General features: G+C 43.0%; 3 protein-coding genes across 7 annotated transcripts in view; all 3 read right to left on the bottom strand.

Annotated features, from left to right (window-relative positions):
- Positions 1 to 8,155, bottom strand: part of LOC125488135 (histone H2B 7-like) — a 9,215-nt gene extending 1,060 nt beyond the window's left edge. Inside the window, exons 1-2 of one of the 2 annotated variants that reach the window (XM_048621031.1) lie at positions 8,075 to 8,110; positions 169 to 220 (exon numbers count right to left, since the gene is read on the bottom strand). The gene's annotated coding sequence lies outside the window, so the exon portion shown is untranslated. Of the gene's footprint in view, positions 1 to 168; positions 221 to 8,074 lie in introns of both variants that reach the window. The other variant, XM_048621032.1, reaches the window with a different exon arrangement.
- Positions 1 to 8,985, bottom strand: part of LOC125488138 (histone H2B 7-like) — an 844,706-nt gene extending 835,721 nt beyond the window's left edge. For 2 of the 4 annotated variants that reach the window (XR_007266225.1, XR_007266227.1), the window contains exons 1-2: positions 8,870 to 8,985; positions 8,075 to 8,156 (exon numbers count right to left, since the gene is read on the bottom strand). The gene's annotated coding sequence lies outside the window, so the exon portion shown is untranslated. Of the gene's footprint in view, positions 1 to 126; positions 221 to 8,074; positions 8,158 to 8,869 lie in introns of those variants that run through there. The other 2 variants (XR_007266226.1, XM_048621036.1) reach the window with 2 other exon arrangements.
- The window catches only part of LOC109929682 (histone H2B 7-like), an 823,479-nt gene extending 814,482 nt beyond the window's left edge, over positions 1 to 8,997 (bottom strand). The window contains exon 1 of the mRNA XM_048621024.1: positions 8,870 to 8,997. The gene's annotated coding sequence lies outside the window, so the exon portion shown is untranslated. The remainder of the gene's footprint in view (positions 1 to 8,869) is intronic.
- Positions 8,998 to 9,646: the final 649 nt, after the last annotated feature.

Raw genomic sequence — 9,646 nt, 5'->3', positions numbered from 1 at the left:
CGCTTTCTTCTCATCAGCCATAGTGACGGTAACTTTCAGACACAGAATAAAGAAAAGCGGGCTCGGAGCTCGCTTTTTATAGCCTGATGGCGTCAGCAATGCTAATGAAGGATGGGGGAAAGCCTTGTTCTTGATTGGGTAGTTTACAACAATGTCAATACATGATATTTAGTCTCTCTCCGAATGGTGAGTGTGGGACACAACGAGGATCTGTCAGGATCTGCAACGAAATGTGAAACACAAACCAAAATTTTATACATGGATCAAACTCCGAGCTCAGTTTAAATTGAACTGATTATTGTCATTTAATGATATTTTGAACACAGTACCTGTGAGATTTTAATTGTGACAATGTGTTTTATTCTGCTCATGACAATCTTTTATTTGTAAAATATTATTTTGTTTCATCACTATCTGAGATTTCCTTATTACGCTGTCAGCAACATTGTACTGTTAAGACATTCAGGTTTACTGAGGGACACTTTGCCGAATATCTGTCAATCTCTGCAATGTGAAAATGGGAGTGAAGTTATCGGTCTGTCTGTTTATGCAGTGTGAAAGATTATTATTCTCTCACAATCTGTTCCTGTGATACAGTCATAGAGATATACAACACGTTAACAGACCCTAGGGTCCACCTCGTCCATGGCAACCAGATATCCTAGATTAATCTAGTCCCACTTGCTACCATTAGGTACATATCCCTCTAAACCCTTCCTTTTCATATACTCATCAAGAAGCCTTTTAAATGTTGTAGTTTTATCAGCCTCCGCCACTTCTTATGGCATTCAATCCATAAACACACCACTCAGTGTGCAAACGTTGCCCCTTCAATTCCTTTTAAAACTTTCCCCTCTCACCGATAACCCACGTCCTCTCGTTTTGGATTCTTCTACCCTGGGGAGAAGATCTTGATTGTTCACCCCATCCATGCACCTCATAATTTTATAAATATCGATAAGGTCACCACTCAGCCTCCAACACACCAAGGAAATATAAAACTGCTGATTCAAGAATAAATAAAGAACTGCCTGTTCAGTCTCTCCCCACAGCTCAAACACTCTACCCCCGGCAACATCCTTGTAACCCTTTTCTAAACCGTTTCAAGTTTTACAACATCTTTCATATAGCAAGGTGACACCAGAATTGAATACAGTATTCCAAAAGTGGCCTAACCTATGTTTTGTGCAGCCACATGACCTCCCAATCTATACACTCAATGCACTGACCAATCAAACACCTTCCTCACTGCCCTATGTACCTGTAATTCCACTTTGAAGGAGCTATGAACCTGCACTCCAAGGCCTCTTGGTTCGGCAACACTTCCCTGGAGCTTACCATTAAGTGTGCAAGTGCTGCCCTGATTTTCGCTCACAACTTGTAGCACCTCACATTTTTCAAGATTAATCTCCAGCTGCCACTCCCCAGCCCATTGGTCCTTTTGGTCAAGGTCCCATTGTAGTTTGAGGTCATAGGGTCACACAGTAATACAGTATGGACAAAGGCTCTTGAGCCCAAACTGGTTCATGCTGACCATGGTGCCCACTCAGTGAGTTCCAATTGCCCACATTTGGTCCATCTCCTGCTAAACTCTTCCCAACCATGTACCTATTCAAATATTTTATTAGATGTTGCTATTGTACCTGCCTCAACCACTTTCTCTGGCAGCCTATTCCACTTGTGCACCACTCTCTGCATGAAGAAGTTGCCCCTCAGGTTTGTCTTAAATCCTTGCCATCTCACCTGAAACCTATGTCCTCTACTTTTCAATTCCCCATCCCTGGGCAAAAAACACGATATGCATTTAGCCTATCTATGCCCCTCATGATTTTATACACCTCAATAAGGTCACAGCTCATTCCCCTATGTTCCAAGAAATAAAGTCCTATTTTGATCAAACTCTCCCTATAACTCAGGCCCACCAGTCCTGCGTAAATCTTCTTTGAACGCTTTCCAGTTGAACTATATCTTTTCTGTAACCGGGCGACCAAAACTGTACACAATACTCCAAGTGTGGTCTCACCACCGACTTATACAACTGTCATATAATGTCCCAAGTCCTATACTCAATGCCTCAATCAATGAAGGCTCACATGCCAAATGCCTTTTTCAGGACCTTATCCACCTGTGACGCCGCTTTCAACGAACTTCGTACTTGTACTCCTCAGTCCCTCTGTTTCACAACACTCCTCAGGACCTTACCATTCACTGTATAAGGCCTACTTTGGTTTGACTTTCCAAAGTGTAACACCTCACACTTATCTGTATTGAAGTGCATTTTCCAATCCTCAGCCCACTTCTCCATCCGATCAAGATCCATCTAATTTTTGATAACATTCCTCACTATCAATGATATCTTCGAATTTTGCATCATCTGCAAATTGACTAATCATGCCTTGTGCATTCACATCCGGAACATTTATGTTAATAACAAATAACAAAGGTCACAGCACTGACCCTTGTGGCACACCACAAGTCACAGGCCTCCAGTCCAAGAAACAACCTTCAACCATCACCCTCTGCTTCCGACCATCAAGCCAATTTTTAATCCAATTAGCTAGCTTTCCCTGGATCCCATGCAACCTAACGTTAGAACATAGAACAATATAGCACAGTACAGGCCCTTCGGCCCACAATGTTGTGCCAAACGTTTACCCTAATCCGAAGGTCTATCTAACCTCCACCCCCACCTTATACTATCATCGATATGCCTGTCTAATAGCCGATTAAATGCCCCTAATGAGGCCGACTCCACGACCCTCTCCGGCAATGCATTCCACGCCCCGACCACTCTCTGTGTAAAAAGCCTACCTCTGATGTCTCCCCTTTATCTACCTCCACTCACTTTAAAACTATGCCCCCTCATAATAGCTCCCTCCACCCGAGGAAAAAATCTCTGGCTGTCCACTCTATCTATACCTCTGATCATTTTGTGTACCTCTATCAACTCACCTGTCAACCTCTGTCGTTCTAAAGAGAAAAGCCTTAGCTGTCTCAACTTTCCTCATAAGACCTTCCCTCCATTCCAGGCAATGTCCTGGTAAATCTCCCCTGCACCTTTTCCAATGCTTCCACATCTTTCCTGTAATAAGGTGACCGGAACTGGACACAATACTCCAGATGTGGCCAAACCAGGATTTTATATAGCTGGAGCATAACTTCACGGGTCTTGAACTCAATCCCTCTATTAACGAAAGCTAACACACCATACGCCTTCTTAACAACTCTATCTACTTGCGTGGCAACTTTCAGGGAACTGTGAACATGAACCCCAAGATCCCACTGCTCCTCACACCGCCAAGAATCTTTCTGTTAACCCTGTATTCTGCTTTCAAGTTTGTCCTTCCAAAATGAATCACCTCACACCATCTGTCACTTCTCACCCCAGCTCTGCACCCAATCAATGTCCCTTTGCAACCTATAGCAGCCCTCCGCACTATCCACAACTCGACCCACCTTCGTGTTGTCCGTGAACTTACGAAACCACCCTTCCACTCCTTCATCTAAATCATTTACGAAAATTACAAATAGAAGACGACCCAGAACAGATCCTTATGGTACACCACTCGTAACCGAGCAGCATGTTGAATATTTTCTGTGCACTTCCACCCTTTGTCTTCTAAGGGTCAGCCAATTCTGAATCCAATCTGCCACATTTCCCCCTATCCCATGCCTCCTTACCTTCTGCATGAGCCTACCATGGGGAACCTTATCAAACGCCTTACTTAAATCCATGTATACCATATCCACTGCTCTACCTTCATCTACGTGTTTGGTCACCTCTTCAAAGAATTCAGTAAGATTTGTGAGGCACGATCTACCCCTCACAAATTCATGCTGACTATCACGAATCAAACTGTGCCTTTCCAAGTGATCATAAATCCTATCTCTCAGAGCCCTTACCAATAACTTGCCCACCACTGACGTAAGACTGACTGGCCTGTAATTTCCGGGGTTATCCCTATTCTCTTTTTTGAACAAGGGAATGACGTTTGCCTCTCTCCAATCTTCTGGCACTATACCCGTTGACAGTGAGGACAAAAAGATCATCGCCAAAGGCCCTGTGATCTCTTCCCTCGCTTCCCACAGAATCCTTGGATAAATTCCATCAGGCCCGGGGGACTTCTCTATCTTCAAGTTCCTCAAAATCCCTAGTACATCTTCCTTACTGACATCGACCTCCTCTAGCCTACCAGCCTGTTTCACACTGTCCTCCTCCACAACCAAATCCCTCTCAGTTGTGAATACCGAAGAAAAGTATTCATTAAGGACCTCTCCTATCTCTTATCTCCTATCTCCTATCACGGTTCCGTGCACAAATTCCCTTTACAATCCTCGATCAGCCCTACCCTTTCTCTGGTCTTTCCAGCAGTGACCCTTACCTCCCACATCCTGCAAGAGGAGCATGTGACTGCCCTCGCTTTGATTCCCTCTACTCTAGATTTCCAGAAGAATAAAAAAAAGCCTTACCTTAGCCAATGCCCGAATATATTAGTTCCTACCTGGTTCGCGTTCTCTGCAGACACACCCGCTGCTCCAAACAAGAAGGCCGCTGCTGCACGAGCTAAGTTTTTAGAAAGGAAAAGAAAAATCTTACCTTCCTGTCAGCACCCTGGCTCGCACTCCCGCTGCTCCAAACCTTATTACTAGCCTGCCATGTAGGACCTTGTCAAAGGCCTTACTAAAGTCCATATAGACAACATCCACAGCCCTACCCTCATCTATCCATTTGGTTACCTCTTCAAAAAGCTCCAAAAGATTTGTCAGGCATGACTTCCCATGCACAAATGCATGCTGACTATTTCTAATCAGACCTTGACTGTCCAAATGTTGGTTGATCCTGTCCCTCAGTATCCTCTCCAATAACCTGCCTACCACTGATATCAGGCTCACTGGCCTGTAGTTCCCTGCCTTGTCTTTGCAACCTTTCTTAAACAATAGAACAACATTAGCCACCCTCCAGTCTTCCTGAACTTCACCAGTGGCTACACATGAAGCAAAAATCTCTGCAAGAGCCTCTGCACATTCTTGCCTCGCCTTCCACAACATCTGAGAATGGTCAGGCACAGGTAATTCATCCATCTTAAGGCTGCAAACACCACCTCTATGGTAATATGTATGCGGTCCAAAATATCTTCACTTCTTTACCATATTTCCTTGGCATCCATGATTCTATCCTCAGTAAACATGGAGGAGAAATAACCATTAAAATTCCCCATTTCCTGGGGCTCTATACGTAGGCTGCCATGCTGATTTTTAAGGGGACCTATTCTCTCCCTCGCTTCCCTTTTACTCTTAATATAGCTATAGAACTGCTTGGGATTACCTTTAACCTTATCTGCCAGATCCGTCTCATACCCTCTTTTTGCTCTTTTGATTTCCCGCTTAAGTATGCTCCTACACTTTTTATTGTTATCCAGGGATTCACTTAAGCCCAACAGCTTAAAAACAACGTATGGCTTCTTTTTTGTTTTCCTGACCAGAGCCTCAATATCCGTCAATAACTCAGCTTCACCTTCTTTTGTCATGTATGTCAATTTCTGCTGTTCAAATGCATGACATTATTAGTCTGTACCGTTCAGTTTGTTCTATGTGAATGTGTGAGTGAAGTTCTCAATCTATGCCTGTTTCTACTAGGAGAATGCTTGAGACTTGTTACCAGTCCCTCCATGTCCATTCTGCTGTATCAACATAACAGTGCAGTCATTAATCTGAACCAATCAATTTCTGCTCCGTCAATATCTAGATTTAGTTATTAAACTTGTTGTTTCTGCTGGGCAGATGTGAGTGTAGTTATCACACTGTAGCTGGGAGATTTTGTTCTGTGAATATTTTTGTGCCGTTATCACACTGTACCTGCCAGTTTTAACTTTGTGAAAATGACAGTGTGGTTCTAAATCTGTAACTGTCAGTTTTTCCTTGGTGAGTTTGTTTGCACAATTATCAGTCCAGACCTGAAATATTCTGGTGTGTGAATGTGTAATTGTAGTTACCATTCTGTCCCTACCAGTCTTTGCTATGTGAATATATGAGTGTTTTTTCCTAATTTATCCCTGTCATGTGAAAATAATAACTAATTTGCCAGAGATAGTAGGAACTGAAGATGCTGGAGAATCTGAGACAACAAGGTGCAGGGCTGGATGAACACAGCAAGCCAAGCAGCATCATAGGAGCAGACTAACTAATTTGCCAATCTGGTTATGTTTATTTGTGCTCTGTGAATGTTTGGCAGCAGTTATCATTCTGTACCTGTCAGGTTATGCTTGATGAATAAATTTTCAGTCTATCCATGGCAGTTTCTGTTGTAAGAATGTCAGAGTTTCGTTATCACTCTGTTGCTGCCAGGCTCTGCTATGTGAATGTCTGATTGCTTTTATCAGTCTTTCCCTCTCAGTTTCTTTGATGTGCGCATGTGAGTTTGGTTATCAATTTGTACCTGCCATTTTCTGGGATGTGAATGTGAGAGTTTGAATGTCAAACAGTACCTGTCAGCTTCTGCTGTGTCAATATTTGAGTGCAGTTATCAATCTGTTCCTGACAGCTTCTGATATGCAAAGGATGGGAGTGTAGTTATCTATCTGTACCTGCTAGTTTCAGCTATGAAAATACACGAACGCAGTTACCAATCTATGCCTCTCAGTTTCCGCTATGTTAAAATGTGAGTGTAGTTATCCATCTATGCCTGTCAGTTCCTGCTATGTAAATATATGACTGTCATCATCAGTCTTTACCTGTCAATCTCTGCTATGTGAATGAGAGTTCAGTAATTAATCTATACCTGACAATTTGTTAGGTTTATGCGTGTCAGTTAATATTCTGTGAAACTGGGAGAGTTATCATTAGTTTGTTCCTGTCAGTTTCTGTATTGTGAATACGAGAGTGCAGTTATCAATTTTTTCTCAGACAGTCACTGCTATGTGAATGTGAGAGTGTATTTACCAATCTGTCCCTGTCAGATTTTGCGTTGCAAATATGACAGTGTAGTTGTTAGTCAGTACCTGTCATTTTCTGTGACATGAATGTTTGGATAATTATTATTCTCTCCCTGCCAATTTATGCAATGTGAACATGAGCCTAATATCAATCTGTACCTATCAGTTTTTGTTTTAAGCTCTGTGACTGAGTGTCATTTTCAATCTCTATAGTTTCTGCTATTTCAATATTTGAGTTTAGTTATCGATCTAATGGTAGTTTCTCCCAGGTGACTATTTGAGCACAATTATCAATCTGTAACTGACACTTTCTGATATGCAAATATGGAAGTGCAGTTGTCAGCCTGTTCCTGTTGGTATGTGCAATGTAAATAAGGGAGTGTAGTTATCTGTCAAGTTTCTGTCATGTCAACCTGCGAGTGTCATGAATCTGTCCCTGAAAGTTACTGTAATATGAATGTGTGACTGTAGTTTATCAACCTGTCCCTGTCATTTTCTGCCGTGGGGAGAAGATGACTGTAGTTATCAACCTGTTCCTGTAAATTTCTGGTATGTGGGAACCTGAGTATATTTATCATTCTCTTCCTGACAGTTTCTATTCAGTGAATATATTTCTGAAATGATCAGTCTGTCCATGACACTGTTTTGCTACGTGAGTGTTTCGTTATCAATCTGTATCCGGCAGTTTCAGTTACAAGAGTCTGAAAGAGTAGTTATTAAGGTTTTTAATCCATACAGATCAGGTACTCAAAAGTTTCCTACTATGTCTGTACTCAATATCAACTTCATATATGTTCATTGTAACTATGTAACAGCTTGATCTATTTGAATACTTTGATTGTAACTTTAAAAATGGCCTTGTTTAACGTGCATTCAATGCAGTTATTGAGTGCATATTTGTGAAGAAGATTCAATCTATCCCTTTTCAAATGCTGTGAATGACAATAGGCTTTCAAAAATGAACTTTCCTGGAACTGTGCTAGTTTAGAGAGAGAAAAAACATGATACATTTATATTTTGTTGGTGGTGTTTGACCCTTGGATTGAATGTATATCTCTGGAAATTGAACTCAATGCAAGTCTTATTCAATCAGCTCTGTGACCATGGAAAGGACATTCTCCGCTCTGACAGTGCAAACATACCTGTTGTTTGGTAAGAGCAGCTGGTCACACTTGGTGCTGTACCACGGAAATATTACATTATCTTGGCCCATCAAATATTTGTCTGGAAAAAGACAAAAGAGAATTCTCCTATAGATCAACATCCAAGTTTGAAAATATCAATACTGATTAGTGCAAAATTTAGTCAATACTCATGTTAATGCCTTGTTTTAAAGCTAGCAATTTTGACAGAGAAGGGTCTGGTTCCATAATTACCCTGAGCTCCTCCTCGTCGCATTCTTTTTTGAGAAATTCTAAAACAATTTACTAAGATACAAAAGTAACCAACACCTGTACGGTTCCATGAATGGAATGCTTACACAGTGCAATACCCAGCTCCCAATGCACTAACTAATGAAGGGAAAAACAACAGGCACTATTTCAAATATTTTACTTGAGCCTCTTAACCCGGCGACTGCTACATTTATCCTTTACAGGATTAGCATATTTGTATACAGTGCTTTCACGATTCAATGCCAATTCGCAACAAACAACGTGAAACAGAAGCTAAACGTTGATCTTCCATCAGTGTTCAGAGAATCAAAAACCAGAAGAATGACCCCCAACAGCTTCTTGCCGCTGTGTCTCCCTCAGCAGGGCCACACACAGCCCGAGAAAGGCCTCTCTCTCTCCTCTCACCCCCGCCCAGGCCGCTCACTCCAACTTCTAGGACCTGTTCCCGCCCCGTTCCGCCTCTTACAAACAGTCCCCGGTTCTCCCTGAACTGAGCCCGAATCAATGCCGCTGTCGGAACCCCGCTCTGTGTCCCAGACTCACATCTCGATGTGCTGCTGGAAGGAGCCTGCTGTTCCCTCGCTTCCCTGGGCGCTGGTCTCTCCATTGCGGTCTGTTTCAAACAAACCTCTTCCACTCACTGAGGAAATGCTCGTCAATGGCAGCGCTGGTAGAGAGCCTCACGCATGCGCTCCTCGAGTCAGCACCAAGGATCGTTTGGGGGGCGGTGGGGTAAAAGGCCAGCATCGCGCATGCGCTGTTTTCCCAATGATTCCCAGAAACAAACATGAATGGGTCATTCGGAGATAACAAGGTGTAGAGCTGGACGAATACAGCAGGCCAAGCTGCATCATAGGAGCCGGAAGGCTGACGTTTCGGGTCTAGACCCTTCATCAGAAATGGGGGAGGGGAAGGGGATTCTGAAATAAATAGGGAGAGAGGGGGAGGCGGATAGAAGAGATCCCCTGAAGTTTGTCTGGAGGAAGGAGGGTAACTTCTTCAGGGTAGGCATCCTTAGAATAGGCTTCCCCAATTCCCTTTACTCCCAGTTTGAGCAAAGCGGCTGGGGGCTGTGGGGGAAAGGGCAGAGAACGTTACAAGCTGGAGCATTGGCCTTGATGAAGCTCCAATGGAGCTCATTCCCGGGTCACGTTAATAGCTGCCTCCCTCCGGCCCTCTCACAATCTGATGGGGAAGCGGAGAAGCTGACGGCCATTCGGCCCTATTAATGACTCGACCGTTCAATAACATCACGTCTGATCCCATGTTAACTGCAGTATTCGATCCTGCTGTCCTTCGTCTCATATTAACTCTGTCAAA

This window comes from Rhincodon typus, unplaced genomic scaffold, assembly GCF_021869965.1.
Source record: "Rhincodon typus isolate 14 unplaced genomic scaffold, sRhiTyp1.1 hic_rhity00000051, whole genome shotgun sequence".
NCBI classification, from domain to species: domain Eukaryota; kingdom Metazoa; phylum Chordata; class Chondrichthyes; order Orectolobiformes; family Rhincodontidae; genus Rhincodon; species Rhincodon typus.
Note: the sequence above shows the minus strand (reverse complement) of the source record. Positions and strands in the feature narration are given on the sequence as shown.